This window comes from Cyprinus carpio, chromosome A19, assembly GCF_018340385.1.
Source record: "Cyprinus carpio isolate SPL01 chromosome A19, ASM1834038v1, whole genome shotgun sequence".
NCBI lineage: Eukaryota > Metazoa > Chordata > Actinopteri > Cypriniformes > Cyprinidae > Cyprinus > Cyprinus carpio.
In genome coordinates, this window is record NC_056590.1 from 555,001 (window position 1) to 572,910 (window position 17,910).

The 17,910-nt window shown below is 36.1% G+C and overlaps 1 protein-coding gene across 1 annotated transcript in view; it reads left to right on the plus strand.

The window, feature by feature from the left end:
• Nucleotides 1-17,910, plus strand: part of LOC122148724 (low-density lipoprotein receptor class A domain-containing protein 4-like) — a 78,727-nt gene that overhangs the window by 582 nt on the left and 60,235 nt on the right. The window lies entirely within an intron of this gene.

A 17,910-nucleotide genomic window follows, 5' to 3' on the forward strand; every position in this document is an offset into this window, starting at 1 on the left:
CCAGGATGCTGTCTGTGCATTATTTTTGTAGTTTTGTTGTGAGAGAGGCAATATGGCTCTGATGTTTATGCACTTAAATGCAGTGTTATGAATGTTATGCAACAAAAAATACTGACATGCACACACAAAATAAGATAAAACATGAAACTTTGCTTTCAAGATGATATCGCAGGGCTGTGTCTCTTTGGCATGTAATGGAGCTCTTACACTGTTGTTCCCTTATAGGCGTACATAACAACCTCAAAAGACTCATAACTCATCATGTCTGAGAGAGAGGTGAATCAGAGACTGTGATTCTCACACCGAGTCTCACACAGATGCATAAATCAGCCTGGTACCTTAAATGTGGCTCGACAGTAATTCTTAGAAAAACTTCCTCTGTCTCTTTCCTGGGGTCATTTTGAAGGCTGAAGTAACATAAAGTGGCATTATGCAGAGCTCCGGGCCCCAGATTCCCTCATTTGTTCCTAGTGACGCACACAGACTAGCACCATAGAGTGCATTAGTGCCCACCCACTTTTTCAGCGCCTTTGGTTCCGGATGTATTTTTTTTTCCCATTCATTTTTCTCATAGGGATATTTAAAAAGCCTTTGTTAAAGCGTTATAAGCCATGAGCAAAACCAACCAGCTACGAGGTGAATCACAACATTGCAAACTTTTATTTGAAGCAATACATTAAATGAAAAAATGGACAAAAAGATAAAGAGACAAGACCTTGCACTCAACGGCTTTAATGAGGGAAAGAACTACAATCCCACAAACATTTGCAAATGACATAATTGAATTAAAAACAATGGTAGAATATAAAACTATTACTTTAAAGTCGATTATGTCTTAGATTATATACAGAAACGGTATATTTTGAGTTTACTGTAAACTATATGCATACAAATGTTTAGGTATCTTGTAGGCAAAATTACGCAGTTTTGGCGTTATTTGCTTGCCCCAGCTCTCCGATTGGTGGAATTTTCTGTACAGCATCATGGGTAATGTAGTTTTTCACCACAAACTCCACTGTTAAACACAATTGTTTAGCCTCAGCAAAACCATATACCATTGATTAACAATCTCCTAGCTCGCAACAAGTCTGTCTGTAAAGGTTTATCATTAAAAATCAATGGACCTAAGGAACCTGTGGACTTAGTTAGCTGCCTAAGTAGGCATCATAGGCACACTGCTGATACAAAGGCTGTTCCAAAAACGGACGTTCCATTTCAGATGCTGCTTACGTATGCCTCAAGACAGCTGACTAGGTTTTGAAACAGAGCTTGTGATTTCCCTTTCAGCTGCCAATTAAGTGACCCACCCCCACCCCCCCAACCATCACTCAATGTCCATTTGATTCCACTTCTGTTAAACACCCTGCAAGAAGTACATCATGGAAACTCAGTCTTGTTTAGTCATGTTGAGTATAACTCTGATCATGCTGTCTGTGCCTGCAGACGATTTCCACAGAAATGGAGCGCCTGCCATTCATAAAATTCTACGAATCTCTGGCTCCTTACGTCTTTATTGAATATTTTGGCTAATTGGATAATGCCCTCAGCTATTATAGTCAGTTTAAAACATTTCAACTTTTTGAACTCTATAAAGCCACATGAAGTAATTGTCAGAAAAAAAACTTTTAGAATTTTTTTTAAATGGAAATTTTCTTTTGAACCTTTAGTTATATGCATGAGTGTTTGTTGAGTATTATATTTGATAAATCAGGCATTTATGGTATGATACACGAGAATATAGAGCTTATACTCGTGAAGGAAAAATAATTTCCGTTTTATTCAGAAAGTTTTATTCCAAAAGTGTAATGAAATTTTGATAGCTTATGTAAATCAATGAGAGCTTTTATAGTAGTACAGCAGACTAATTACATTAAAAGTAACAGTTGTCTCTTTAGATCTCCCTAGTAATGCATGTCCTGGTAAAATGATATTTAAATGCTTAGTTTTATGATCGAAGCTCTGTAGTTTTTATTTGAGGGGCAAAACATATAATGCAATGCAATACAATGATGATTGAGAGATGAACAAATAAACATTTATCCAAACCCTGATCGTATTTGATAATCACATTTTAGCATGATTTTTTTTCCATATAATTGTAAATGGATTATCAAATAAACCAAAATAGTTCAGTAAGAGTTCATCTTGAAATATTACTAACAATATAAACTATCAATCAGATGACAGAAGGCATGATTATGAACAACAGTTTGTCCAGCAAGGTTTTGTTCATGTTGATAATTTAGAGTCTTTAGAAATTTGTGTATCAAATAAGGCTGTATGGGGTTAATTTCCTTCTATATAAAGTGCTCACACTTCCATTTATATGCATGCAAATGCACGAGACCGAAAACAAGAAGTCACGCATTTCACAGCTTTAAAGTTTGGTGAAGTCTGATCTATAAATTCTTGTTGTGTGAAAATGTGTGATCAATATAAGGACGATACATCACAATGTGACCTCTTAGCTAAATTAAAAGAATGCAAACTTTAAAAATGCAGGATGACATTGTTGCAGAAAAGTGGTGTAGACTGTATATTTTGTACAGTTTATATTCTTAATATTAGTTAGTATATATTAGTACACACACACACACACACACACACACACACACACACACACACACACACACACACACACACACACACGTTTAAAAAAGCACCACTCCCGTTCATTTTAGTGTGCATCAGATTTTTGCATGCTAAACGTCTAGTTTGAACGTGCCAGATTTTCACTCGAAATTGGTGAATAATTCTGAAAAAAATTCCACAGATTCCCTCTGAGCCTGTGCATGAGCAAAGCCTGATCAGACCCTGCAACTAACGCTACACTTCTGCACAGATACGACTCTTATTAGAACGATAGTGCTGAGAGGATATGAAAATAAAGTCGTCCTCCCTGAAGGTTTGTTTTTTGTTGACCTGTCTGAAGTCGGGTCTGCTGTTTATGCTGGGTGCTGCAGTTTTTGGTGTTCGCTTTTGCATTATTTTGTTTTTACATCGCAGTATTTTGACTTTATATTGTTACATCCAAAGAGCCATTGAACACTGAAAAAAAATGAAACAGCCATTGAACAGTTGATAAAAAATGCAGTCCAACTTGGAGCAAGTGTTACAGTAATCTTTTGAATCCTGCCACAGATATGTTGATAGCATGACTCACTCCTTCAGTATATTAATGGAGTTCATTCATGCATAGTGTATGTACTGATACAGATATAATACGGCTGCTGGTTTACTTGTAGCAGGATTTTCTTTTTAATTGCTTGTTGAAGATGCTATGAAATGCTATTTTCTTTCTACACATGTCTTTAATTTTGAAACAGGAAAATGTGGTGGAGCATCTTGAAGGGCTTATTCTTTTTATTTTTTTTCACCACTGCCAGTGTCTGGCAAATGCAATGTGTTTGACTTGTTTTTCTGTTTTTAGCATGAATAAGTAATTATTTAAAAATTTTGTTTTGACTCATCAGTTTATTGGACAGCCAGAAGTTACAAAATTTGTACTGTAATTAATTGTAAGGTAGGCGATTTCAGAGTGGATAGCAACAGCAAGCTAGCTTTGAAAGCATAAGATTCCACCCTCCCTGCAAATCACTCTCTGAAGCCACGCCTCCTCCAGAACACATGACCGCGCTCAGACAGAGCAGAGGCTAACCAGTGACACCATGAGAGCCGGCGCTGCTGGAGGACTGAATGCAGTGCTGTCAGATTAGCTCATGTCTCATTCACCGGTGAGAAAACATTACAGTACAAAGCGCAGAATATTACAATAAAAACACCTTGGAACGCACTGATGATGGATATGAGTGAACAGTGTGCGCGGAGGCACATTGCAAATACCTACCATATGAATGGATGAACATTTTATGCTCCTACACCTTAACAGACCATATAAATACATTTAGAGTACTTCACTTAGTGATTGCTATCGAGATGTGAAGAGACTTTCAACCAGCGTAACAAAAAGATTTTTTAAAACCAAATCGCCTACATTGCCTGTGATGTAAAACGGCAGAATAAGCTTTTTTATTTTCAAGATACTAACTATATGTGACGTACTTCTGTTTGAAACATAAAAATGTATGTCTACTGTTTCACCTGCTATTTAAAAAATAAAAAATAAACAGAATTCAGTTTGCAGTGAATGCTGCATATTATTCAGTAAATAGTGTTTCACTTTGAACAACCCATTATTTGCTATTTCTAGTCACAGGGAATAAGTATTAAGAGGGCATTTTTATAAGAGAGCATCTCACTGGAGAATTTTTTGTATGTCCCTGAATAGAAGATGATGATGATTTGTTTAATATTCTAGAAGAGAAAGACTGTAAATTTTAAGTATGCACATATGCTTAATGCCTGCATACAATTTGGAGTGCACTAGCGTATAGAATAGACGTCTTCAAAGCTAACAGACTTGTACTAAAAGCTACAAAGCTTCACTTTTGATTTCGAGGGGTGTAATGTATCGAGCAGAGCCAGCAAACAGGGCTTATTGTGACTCATTCGCATGCTTTCCATCAACAATCACTACATCATAAAACATGCCGTACATAAATCTTCACTCCTGTGGTGCTGGAGCGTTAGGGAACAGGCCTGTTAGCAACAAGCCATCTATGTACTTGTTCCTAAGGTTGGGAGACTGATTAGGGACTAACAGGCTGCTGTTTTCCATCTCCTTTCTTCTCGATCTTTATTTTTAGCCATTTCAGGCACCCTTCCCAGTCCACCCAGGGTGTCTCTCTCTGTTCTAGCTCAGGCTAAGGCTACTCCAAATTCGCCGGGTTTTAGCATCCACGGCGAGGAAGAGAGAAAGGGCCTTTCTGTCTTTCTGCAGGTTTCTCTTAGCTGCCTTTGAAGAAGCTCAGTTTTATTCATGTATGCTCCATAAATATTGATCAGAGTCCTGGTTCAACGCATCTTTTTGCTTTGAAGGCGTATTGATGGATTAGTTTCCTGCAGGAATAATTCATTGGGCAGGAAGAGGGAGCGTTAGGGACAGCGCTTGATTTCGAAGTCTTTATTCAAGGCCTGAATCAAGCCTGTGAGGATGCAGTACACTGGAAATAATGCCAAACTCTTTTGTCTTTAACCTTAATATTTTGAGGAAAATAATTCAGGACTTTAACTGGACAGAACTGCACCAGCAGCACAGTTTACAGTGGTTATAATGACATCCCATGATCTGTTTATCACAGAATTTACTTTAGGAGCCAGTAAACAAAACAAAAATGGCCCGATGTCAATCACACATCCAAAATACAGAGCGAGAGAAAGATCAGAATAAAATATTAGATGTTGAGAGTGTTGATGCATATCCATCCATTGCTTGCCTACATATTTATTCATGGAGATTAAATCCTGCTCTCTCTTGCGGCTATTGAAGTGCAGTCTGTCCACAGCCGTGTCTCCAATGCCTTCCAGTTGAATGGCTCTTAAACCAGAATTATTCAATTCGTACACATCCCGTTGCCACTTTTCTCAGTTCCCCAGTGAAGAGGACCTAGAAACATTGACTGTGTCCCAATATTCATTCTAATACTAAGTATAGCATATCATAAAATTGCATCTTAATGCCTTTGCAAGCTTTTTAACATCTATTTAGCATCTAGCCAAATACATTACCTTAAAATACATAGTAACTTTTAGGTTTAAAAACTGCTATAGCAGCTTCAGTCTTGCATTCTAGGAAAAATATTAAATAAAACATTTCCTTTTTCATTGCTCATGTGGATTTGGTTAAAATTAGCCAAAAAAGGTTGGACAGTTTGAAAATGGCCACCATTCAGGGACATTTGAAACCATTTTCAACATACTACAATTTGTAATCCAACATCTCTTATTAGGGATAGGTCAAAATTGTCAGCTAGTCATTCAATAACCAAATTGTTGACTGGTGAGGTTGACTATAGTAAGTCGATGATTCATTATAATTTGATAAGGATTTATTTTTAGTGCAAGTATCAAGTCATAGTCATAGTTTTATTTAACAGCAGCAGCTCTGGCCATGTGGCCAAAAGTGTGAATCTTATTGGTTGGCCAGATTTCTTCGCAATGTGATAGGAAAGAAATTTACCATCTCTCAGTAAAAAATGGGTTGCATTGGCTGCATATTAAAAATAAAAATGTTCATTGCACCTGATTTTCACACCAAATATTTGTCTTGGTGTGAATAGACCTTAAGACTGACTAGCTTAGTGCGTTTCAAATATGTAGCTTTCCTAGGGATGTGAGGATGGTTGACTAGTTGTTGACCAACCAACTAGTAGATTAATTTAAGGCTGAATTGTCTAGATTATTTTATACTTTTCCAGCAGTGCTTTAAAGGAGACGATTTGGGAGACTGACGCTAACCTTTCTGAGATTTTAGCATGCTGAGCTATTAGACTGTCTCTCTCTTAGAAGTTCTGTCTTTAAATTCATCCACTTTAAAGCTGCGCCACAGCCATCAAAGTAGAGCTTTAGTCACAAATCCACTGCAATCAACAATACATTTCAAGACAATTACTGTCAGCTGGAAGCAATGTTTCTGATATTATATATAATCCACTGATCTCAGTTTTTTGTGTTGACTAGGTTGCCTATAATGTTTTTCAAAAATCTGTCAATAGTTACCTTATTGAACTATTGTGCATTCTTGGATTCATTCTGCACATTTTTTTAATTGTTCAAACCCATGGTTCACTCAAGATTTTATATGGGATTTTATAATGGGGGTTTTCAATTTATGAGTAAATGGCCTGTGGTAAATATAACTTGACAATACTTTGACGTCTTGCTCTACAACATGAATTACAAATTTTGTAGGTGTATGCTTGTAAAACGTATGTTTGTAACAAGTGACTACATATGTTTGGGTTGTTAGTGTGTGCGGTTAACGCTGTCCAACAAAATGTCAGATATTTATGAGTTATGTTTACCACAGACCTTATTTTACTCATGAACCTAACCTTACATAACCTGACCTTATTCAGCTCACTTTAGTTAGTTACATTTAGTTACAGACAGTGGTGGATGAAGTACCTGAAACCACACTTAAGTAAAAGTACAGACATCTAAAAATAAAATCAACCAGGTAAAATTGAATTAAAACATTACAATATTAAAAGATTAAAAAATGTGATATTAAATTAACTGAAATATAAAAAGTATTTAATGAAAAGTATATATATTTTTTAAAATATTTAATGTTGTTAAGTATTGAAAGTATTGAAAGTGAGTCAAAACAGTGCTGTGATCTTTTTTTTTTTTTGGACTATTTTCTTTTGCAAAATTGAGCAAAAACAGACAATATTGTGTCTAAAATTCAAAAGTCACTTAATGCTAACTTTATTAAACTTGTATAAAATCAATATTACATTTGTTATCATGCTGATATCTGGGGAAAAAAAATGGCACTTTTAGTGTGACATAGATTAACTATATTAAATAATATAAATATAAAATATAATATTAAATAAAATATATAAATATATATAATATATAAAAATATAATAAAATATAAAAGCCCCTTTCACACTGCACGCTGGTCCCGGAAAACTGACGGAAAATTTGATTGATTGTGAACGCAAACACGATTCCGGGATCGACTCCGGGATCAATCCCAGGTTGGGGACCTAGTAACATTGCCGGGTTCAGTCCCGGAACGAGCGCTGTGTGAACAAAAGCCAGAACCAGTGCCGTAAAGGGTGTGTCGTAGTGATGACGCACGTTATCGTGAGACTCTTTTACCAGGTGTTTTGAAGGCAGATGAACATTGGATGAAAATATGTGCAAACTGTAATGAAGCAGAGATCAGTCAGCTCCTCACTAACTGCACTGAAGCTGAGATCGTTCGCCAGCTTCAGTGAAAGTTAACGTGCCTAGCATTTTCGACTCGAACATTACACGACACATCCTGATATCACGTGTGTCATCACGTTGTGTGTGAACGCACGCACATATTCCGGGAAATCACTGGCAGTGTGAAAGGGGCAAAATCTAGCGACCCGGGAACAATTGCCGGGACACCTTACCCGTGTATTTTCTGGAATCTCAGTGTGAAAGGGGCTATACAGAGGCCTTTTTGCCACCTACAATTTAGCTTTGAATTCTGATGATTCTAAATGTGTTTCATTAGGCTAAATCACAATTAGGGTGTGTTTTTGTGATATACACCATAATGTCAGATCACACATCGTTAAAACAACACTTAGCATATTATATCAGACGATATACTGTATATCGCACACCCCAGCCCTGACTTGGGTGGAAAATTAAATCTTCCATTATGCGAGAACTTGTTTGCACATGCACAAAGGAGATTTTCAGGAGTCTTGCAACTTGCAAGTGCCAGACCACTGATTCGTCACTGTTCTTCTGAATTTATTTTGTAGTAAGTAATGAATATGCTTCGGGGAAATGTACACATGTTTAAAAACTTATTTAAATAATGTTACAGTCCTGTCTTGTTTTCAACATCTTGTTTTCACCATCCTGTTTTCCCTCTGCTCCCTTTGCTGTCTGCTTTGTTCCCTTATCAGTTTCAATGGCAATTTATTAGCTCCTCCCCTTGTTAATCTTGTTACCCTGTGCATTAATACCCCTGTGTTTCAGTCTTTGTTTGCCGGTCATTGTTTTACTTAATGTAAACTTGTGTGTTTGTTTGCTTTGTCTGGATTTCTCTGCCATGTTTTTGCCTCATTTGGATTCATTTATTATTTTTGTTAATAAATTGTGCTGCATTTAGATCGTCACCTCTTGCCTCACTCTCCCCAAAAATACTTAAGAACTGTAACGAAGTATTATTACTTTGCCACATTACACCACTGGTCACAGAAACCTTTTCAATCACTCACACAAACACTGAGTCCAAACACTCCAAACCCTGTGCATCTGGTAAGCGAGTGAGCCAGACTAGGCCTGTTATTTGATAGCCGTGGTGTGATGAGTCTAGATGACTTTGCTGATCCATGCAGACATCACTCAGCCAGCTGTGGCGGCGCAGCGTTCATCAGCTGATCCGTGATCAGTTGTGAATGTTGGTGCTATGGCAAAGATTGGGGTCACTGACCCTGATTACAGATCAGGAATGAGATGAGGCTTGTACCTGGGCTTTGATTGCTTGATGGCAAAACCTGGCAACAGATGCCAGGTCATCATGATCGGCTCCTTCCACCAGCTTCAGACTCATGTATGGTCATTTGTGCCGCTGCCACCTAACATGCCCATAAGTGGCGAGGCAGACTGCTCCTCGCCTGTAGCCTGCCCACATCTCTCTCTCTCGCTGTCTCCCTCCCCCTCTTCTCTTCCTGGCCCGGGGAGAGAGAGCCAAGAGAAGCCTGCATTCCTACAGCATAGCAGGAAAGCTTCCTGACACAGGCGGGGAATGCATGACGTCCGTCTCTGACCGCGCGGTCAAACTGCTCTCGGGGCAGCACTCTCGCCATGGCTTGTGTTTGGCCAAACTCTGTTGGCCTGAAGGGGAAGGTCTCCCAGTAGAGTGCATGACACACTATTAAGGCAATTATTAAGGCAGTAAAATCTCTCTCTCTATTTTTTGTTTGACCGATTTAAGGTTTTTAAAAACATTTAACTAGTCAACTTAAAGAGATATCTTACCCAAAATTGAAAATTTTGTCATTTACTCAGCCTCAAGTTGTTCCAAACCTGTATGAGTTTCTTTCTTCTGTTGAGCACAAAAGAAGATATTTTGAAAAATTTTGGTAACTAAACAGTTGACGGTGGTTTCATAGTATGGAAAAGATACTTTGGAAACCAACTGTTTAGTTACCAACATTCTTTCGAATTTTTTCTTTTGTGCTCAGCATACAGGTTTGAATGACATGACGATGAGTAAATAATGAAAGAAATAACTACAACATGATACAAGTTACATTCTCTTTATTAAAAACTTGTAGAACCATCTGCTTAAAGTTCTATTCCAATTGACCTATCGGCAAGCCCCTCCCCTCAAACGCAGATGAGCCAATGACAGTTGAGGATCAACTCTGACATCTTTAGGTTTCAGCGTCATAGAGAAACATTAGATGATCCGAAGCTCTCATCAGTTTGATTTGGTTTGTGTTTATGCTACAAAAATGGCAAAACGATGTGCCTGGAGTACTTATAACACTAATTCCAGGTATGCTGAGAGGATAGACAATGGAATTTATTTTATTCCATTTCCTAAACCCAAGCAAGACAGAGCAAAATGTCCCTAAGCATTCACCCCAAATCCAAAAAAAGAAGAAAACTATTTTCTGGTCGTCATACTCTCATTAAGTTAAAATTTTCATCTGCTCAAGCAGAATGTTAATGTCATCTTGTGATTCAGCAAGTTATCTCTGGCTAAAACTAGCTAACATTACATTTAGTGAGATATTAACATACAAACCTAAATAGCTAGGCTAACTGTTCTCAGGTCATGTACAGTGTTGGTCAAAAAAACACAAAAAAATATCTAAAAAACATAAACACTCAAAATTAAAACAAACAAAAACTGTACATTTTGTCAAACAAACATGTAAATGTAAAACAAACTTAAACTGTACATTTTGTCAAACTTGTTAAATATCTTTGCAGAAAAGATGCATGAAATATGAAGGCAAAAATTGTATATTTTTTTATTAAAAATAGTGATTCCTCGATAAAAAAAAAGAAAGAAAAGAAATTCATGGCAAAACATTATTTTTGAATTATCGATAAAATCAGACAGATCGCCCAGCCGTAAGAGAGACTGGATTTCTACCCTCTGATCAACCAACCAGTTACATTTTATTTTACGGTTGTAATGATACCAGCACTAATTCACACTGTACAGTTTTGCTGTCTGTAAGTAAACTTTCAGGGATCATAAAATATTTCTTTTGTTGTAGTGCAAAATCGTCTTTGATCTGATTCTTTTGCTTTGTGATGAATCTTATAATGCATCTATGTCCTAATGTCTCAACTCTGGCTCTCGAGGTTCAGCTCCAACCCTAATCAAACACTCCTGAACAAGCTAATCAAGGTCTTCAGTATCACTAGAAAGTTACTGGCAGGAGAGTTTGATCAAGGTTGTGGCTATACCACAGGAAAGTGGACCTTGAGAGTTGAGAATCCCTGCCCTGACTAGAAGCAATGCAGTGACATGCAATAAAGTATCTTTTCAATGTTAATCAGAGTTTTTGTACTAACCAGCCATAATTCTGACACTACATTTTGTCAGTTGCTTGTTTTTTTTATATCTATACTATATTAGGAAACTCCACACAAACTTCATCACCAGACCTGCTCTGAGAGAAAACTATTGTCAGATACACACAGAAACTCAGATGTGTGTACAAAGTCATTACAATACAACCTGTCAAAAAAAAAGTTCAGTTTAACTTCAAATTGTGACAGAAATATATTTCTCTTGTACAGTAGAATGTACTTCTCGGAGTATTAGTAGTAGTAGTAATAATAATAATACAATTTCATTAAAACTTTATTTATTAAGGAATTTCACCATTCTTTTCAAAATTTAACAATAAACCTGATAAAAGGAATTTGTAACTTTTGGTTACATTTTTAATTATTAAAAAATATTTTTAGTATGCTATGCATTCATTTGATATTGAATTTATATTAAATCATAAAACACAGGAACAAAGGGCCCTATTGTTGTTAACATTTTAATAAATTATTAACTTTTTAAAGTTGTATGAATTCAGTTGATTATAAATTCTTTTGATTATTAATATATAATTAAACCATTAAAACAGATTTTAAAAATTTGGAAATTAAAACTGAAAACACAGATTTAGGGAAAAAAACGCTTTATTTGCAAGAAAATAAAATTTGATTTTATGGTCTTTTTACTTTAAAATCTCAGTTTGTTTATGATTCACCCATAACATTGTATTTTAAAGCACAGCATAGCTAGGCTACATGCTTTCAGTGTTTCTTACTAGCTGTCCTTACAGACCATCTTTGTGTCTCCTACTACAAATTAAGCCTTTGTGTTTTCGTAGCGTTGTCTGTTTTCTGCCATTGCTGCCAAGCTCTGGCTAGCTCTTGCGGAACATATTTCATGGACATGCCCCAAGTAAGCGCCTGCGGGACATGATTTCTGATAGAACGTCCAGATGGAGATGCTTTAGGCCTCCATAGTGGTTCCTTAATCCTCTCCCGGGGCAAAGCCTCCGACCCAGGCCATACCCCTCTGGTGCGCCTTCCCAGAGGACAGAGTCGTATATATTGAGCCAGTGTGGTGGCGTTAGTTAGTATGGCTGCTAGGCAGATAAGGCTGCTAGGCAGATCCACGCTGATCTTACAAGTGCGGCAAATGAGGCACTTCCTTCTTCCTTTGCCTGATTTGAGTGAGACGGGTGACCTCTAAACAATGTGCTAGACGACTTTTTAGAGGTGTTTGGGTGAAAATTGTTGCAGAATCTTAAAATAGCAATGCGTAAATGCTAACACACATTTATGTTCCCTGTGCCTGTCTCCTGCATACACACACACCGCACCTTTCCTGTGTGAAAAGTGTGCTATAAATGTTCGCTGGTGCTGTGGCAGACTCTGCCTGCAGTTGGCATGGTTTCAGTTGAGATGTGTGTGTGTGTACGAACGGAACAGAACAGAACAGCACCATACAAGCCCTCATTCTTTAGATTGTACTGCACGTACAGCTGTGGCTTGTGTCTCTCGTCATCTGTTAACACAGGGCGCCTTTAGAAAGAGGCTTCGTGCTCCGGAACATTACGAATACAATCAGATGCATTCAGGAACGGAGAGACAGAACAGGCCAATCCTGAAAACACTTCAGCTAAAAGAACATGAGAGTTTTAAATGTCAGAACTCACCATGTTTAAGCCGACGAGGCTTTTATGGCAAAATAAATAAAAAAGCAATCTGCTTTGTATTGTGTACTTCTAAAAGAAATTGTATGCTGTCCTTCTTTTTCTTCTTGTACACAAATGAAATGATCAGAGAGGTCTATCTGGATGGATGGATTATGATTAGTGCTGGGTGGATTTCTTACAAATTTTCATCCGTTACTGATTCCAAATTACACAAAAAATATTGTAGTTAGTAATGTAATCCATTACATTACACATTTTTGGAAATATAATTGGACTGTTTTTGATTACTTAAAGATTACTTTTGATCTATTTTATTTATCTCACTGATTTAAAAAGGCTAATCTTGTACCATATTGATATAAATATACAAAAGAAAACATATTCTATTTTTTGTCATTAACAACAACATGAAGTGTATTAAACATTACATTCAATCAAGGTTTCCCAAACTGGAGATTGTGAAGGAACTGCAGGCAGTTTAATAAAAAGCATAGAAATATAAAAATAAAATAAATCTTTTTAAAACAACGACAGTCAAAATAGAACACTAACTAAAACAGATTCAATATTTTATTGAAACCATCAATTTCAGTGCTCCATGGGATTAGTTTTTTTTTTTTTTTGGCGTTTTCATTTCTTAGTTGGTTTGGTTCATGCCTTATAACCCTTTAATGATGATTTTAAAAGTCGAATGGGAAAATACTTCAGGAATCAAGGCTGCTGAAGAAGTGAAGGGAATGGTTGGACTCTACTATCAGAATTTTTAATGTTTTCTTTTTTTCACATTATGCTGCCTAAAAAACATCATTTTGACCAAATTCTAAGCAGCATTTCAACACCACAACTTTTTCCAATGAAAATCCAAGTTGGCAGAATTTAAATATATATTTTCCTTCACAATAAATTTACTAGCAGCTCTTTTTTTTACTCAACATTTTTACATACTATGCAGTTTTATGCTTAGTAGACTGTCAAGCTGTACGATCTTTCTGTAATAAGAATGTTTAACCTTGTTGTTTATAGCTAGCTACCTGAATAAGTAGTTTAATGACACAGACATTTGAAGTTAACTCTATTGCTCCCTTGAGTACTGAGGTTTGTAAACATCACATTAACGCAGAGTGCACGTTAAGTATGTACAACAGGCATTTGAGGAACTGAAATTGCTCTTATAATGCTCTAACCGAGCATTCGATGTGTGTTTGTGAACTTTTGTAAAGTAATGTCAGATGTGAGTTTGTAATGTCAGGCCCACCCATCTTTGTATCTAAACTTGGGCCTTTTAGGACACGCATTCAGAATTTGGTTTCGTTTCTCTAGTGCCCTCATACATCAGATGTGCAGACAGAACAGACATGCTTTAATTCACCACATGGCCTTTGAAGTCAAATGTTTAGTCTGCCAGCAGATTGTGTGTGTGTCGAGGTATGTGAGGACGAGATAGCAATCTCCCCCCACACGCACGGTCGATGTAATGCCTCGTCTGTTCCACTGGAGACCTCTGTACAGAGACACACACACACACACACACACACTTGTGAAGAGCAGTCAATGACCCCGTCGTCTAGACGCTGTTAGTGCTACCGTAAGAGCCATTGATTGGGTGGAAGCTGACACTTCTAGCGTTGCTGAGAGGGAGCGTTACTGACAGAGTGTATCGACTCCCCCCACCATCCCGGCATTAATGTCAGGGCCCTTTTGCTCCATAAACACACACACACACATAGGGACCTGTCAGGGTGTTTTTCTGCAGTCCCTTATAGAATGCTGTGGTCTTTACCGCACCGTTACATTAGAATTATGCCTTTTTTTGTTACACTGGTTGAAAGTCTTTTTACTGTCTGATAGGAAATAATTAGAGTAGTCTAAAAATAAATATATATGAGTCAAAGACGAAAGGGGTTTTCATGCATAAAAATAAAAGTTCAATAAATAAATTAATATATCAATAATTTAATTAAAACAAATCAATAATAATACTTTTTTACCAAAATCTTTCACATTAACTTAAACTATAACCTTCAAACCACGCAAATCATACTCAATTTTCTACCATGATGTCCTGATTCAGTTTCTAACTTATCTAAATGGCTAAAGTCTAAAAAACCTAGGCTATTATGTCAATGTATGTACATTGTCAATCTAAAAATGTTAAATCAATCAATAAAACAATTAAAAATTGGTTCCCCTAGATATTTTGAGAACTCAAGAATTTTTTTTTTCTAAATGATGTAAAATTTTAAAGCTTATTGCCAAATTTTCTATGCGACACTATCAACCACCTCAAACCACTAGAGCCATTCAGTTTTCACACATTAGGACAAAATAAATCTATTTAATTTTATTGTTTGTAGTTTTTTAGAATTTTTATCATTTAAAACTTGTGAGTGCAGTTTAACAGTTTATTAGGAAAAATCAACTCATGAATTTTTTGATCATTACTCCAGTCACACAATTTCAGAAATATTGATTTCACAATACGATTTTCATCATTATTATTTTTTTTTTATTATTAATGAGATTAATGTTGAAAAGACTAGAATATAAGTTATTTATGAACAAGATGTCCTTTTTATTACATTTATCATCAAGCTTTTGAATAGTAGTGTATATTGCTGCATATTTCACTTGATTGGGAAATTAGTTTGGAAATATCTTTGAAATTTAAAAATCGAAAATTTAAAACAATAAAAAGAGACCCAAATAAAATAAATGAATAGGAAATCCAAATAAATCCTCAAAAATCTTTTTGGGGTCACATCGCGAAGCAAACAGTAAAATAAAAAAACTAAGAGTTTTGTCTGTGCTCTTTCCAAAGCCCGCGCGCTTCAGTGAAACATTTAAATTAGAAGCATCGGCACGGCATTTAATGAAGGCACGATCCAAACTTTAACAGATGCAGCATACTTGCAGCATGAGTAGCTTTTGATTTAAACAGTTCATTTTAATGACGCATTTGTATAAGATTCGTAACAGCACTCCTGGTGCAAAAAAAAGAATATTCTGACTTTTCGATTGATGTATCTTTGTACGAAAAACTGATAATTTACTTTTCAGCCAGTCTTTGACACTACAACCACAAAACAACCTTCAAAACATTAAAAATAAACAATAGTAATAATAAATCAAAATCACTCAAACCATAACCCTAAAACAACCGGCAACATCAGACTCCAGAAGTTTTTAATGACAGCAGGTACTCGCTTATGGAACGAGCAGCGAACTATTAAGTTATTTATGAAAAGATGTCCTTTTATTATTTGAAGACTATTAAGTTATTTATGAAAAGATAACCTAAAATTAAAAATAAATATGTGAAATTTAAATCGAAAATTTAAAAGCAATTTAAATCGAAAAATTTACATCCCAATTAAATAAAATATAAAAAACTTGTCACATAAACAAACATTTTGTCTTGCTCTTTCCATTTAAAATTAGATTTTAATCATCCAAACAAAGATGCATACTTGATACTTTTGATTAGGTAATCAGGTCAGAATAAGTGGAACATTTTATCTGCAGTACAGGTCAGAATAAGTCATTTTTACATAAATATATCCTTCTCACTGAAGACTATAGGTACAGGTCAGAATAAGTCATTTTTACATAAATATATCCTTCTCACTGAAGACGTGAAACATGCCCACACATATATAGAGAAGCACAAGTATTCACAAGAGTATTCCTGATATGTTGGATCCTTTACTGAAAGATGTCTACTTTTACCTGTTGAGACATGCTCTCACATTTATAGACCCGTAACAGCTGTGTTTGTGATGTTTGAGTTGCGGGAAGCGAGACGAACAAAAGGGGCGTTTGCTAAAGTTTTTTGAAAACATATGAACATAAAATCTTCTAAAATGTAAAATAATATTTAAAAAAAAATTTAAATCAAGTTTTTTTTATATATATGACTTTCAATACTTACATATGTGCTACAATAATGGATTACATGCTACATTTGTAAAAAAAAATTAACGCACAATTCCACTATTTTTTCTTTTTCTTTTTTTTATATAAATTCACTGTAAACCACGGCTTCTTGGGGCTTATTGCTTTATTATATTTTTCATAATGTATTCAGCCAAAGCACACTGCGTGTAATATTGTATCCCATAATGCAGAACATGGCCTTAAATATTTAGTATAATGAGACAGACCATGTGGACCAACAAGTAGCATGCTGGAAACATATCAATAGTTTCTTGAAAAATAACTATAGTTTCACATGCTAGTTTAAAATAATAAGCAGTGTGCACTTTGCAGTAAATGCAGCAAGCAGTTTGCTAGTATTCAATACTGAACATAGTTTAACGTACTACTTAAATGAGTTTGCAGTATGCAGCGTGTATTATATTCACAGTATGCCTAGAAAACCAAATGATCTTCTGCAGTACATGTGGCAAAACACTGTGCAGTTTACATCCAGAGCGCACTGCGTGGTATACTAGACAATGCACGCAACCTTCTGTTTCCTTACGAATCAAAAGCAATATAATGTTTGATTTGTTTTTAATTAATTATTTAACAAACTGCCATGAGTTAAGACATTTTATACAAAATTTCTATTAATAATTGGACAGCAGTTTTTTTAAATGTTTATTGCTGCATACTGTTTCACATACTGTTTTTTTAAAAGTGGGCAGTGCACAGTTTATAGAGTGCAGTATAAAGTAAGCACTGCACTAGTATTCTGTTCCCAACATCCTTTGACTTTATCAGGGTTTATCGCGTCCCTTTGTGTCTCTCAAAGCGCGTGGCATCCTCACACTTCTTTTTCTCTCTTTTTTTAATATTGCCTCCTTTATTCATTATAGTCTGGCACCCTCGGTACCAAACGAGACGTTAATGTGCTTGTGCCCTTTCCATGCACTCTCTCTTCAGCTCTCTCGTCTTCTCGCGGCCCCCAAAGACGGACGCTCAGCTGACACCTGAAGGGCCATAGGAAGATCACAGACACCTCATGTCTTCATGCACCAGACAATCACACTCACATTCTCCCATTTTCTGTCTAAGTGGATATTTTAGCGCATATCTATCCTGCTGTTGTTTGTGTATTTATCTCTGAGATTGATTTAAAGGACAGTTCACCCAAACA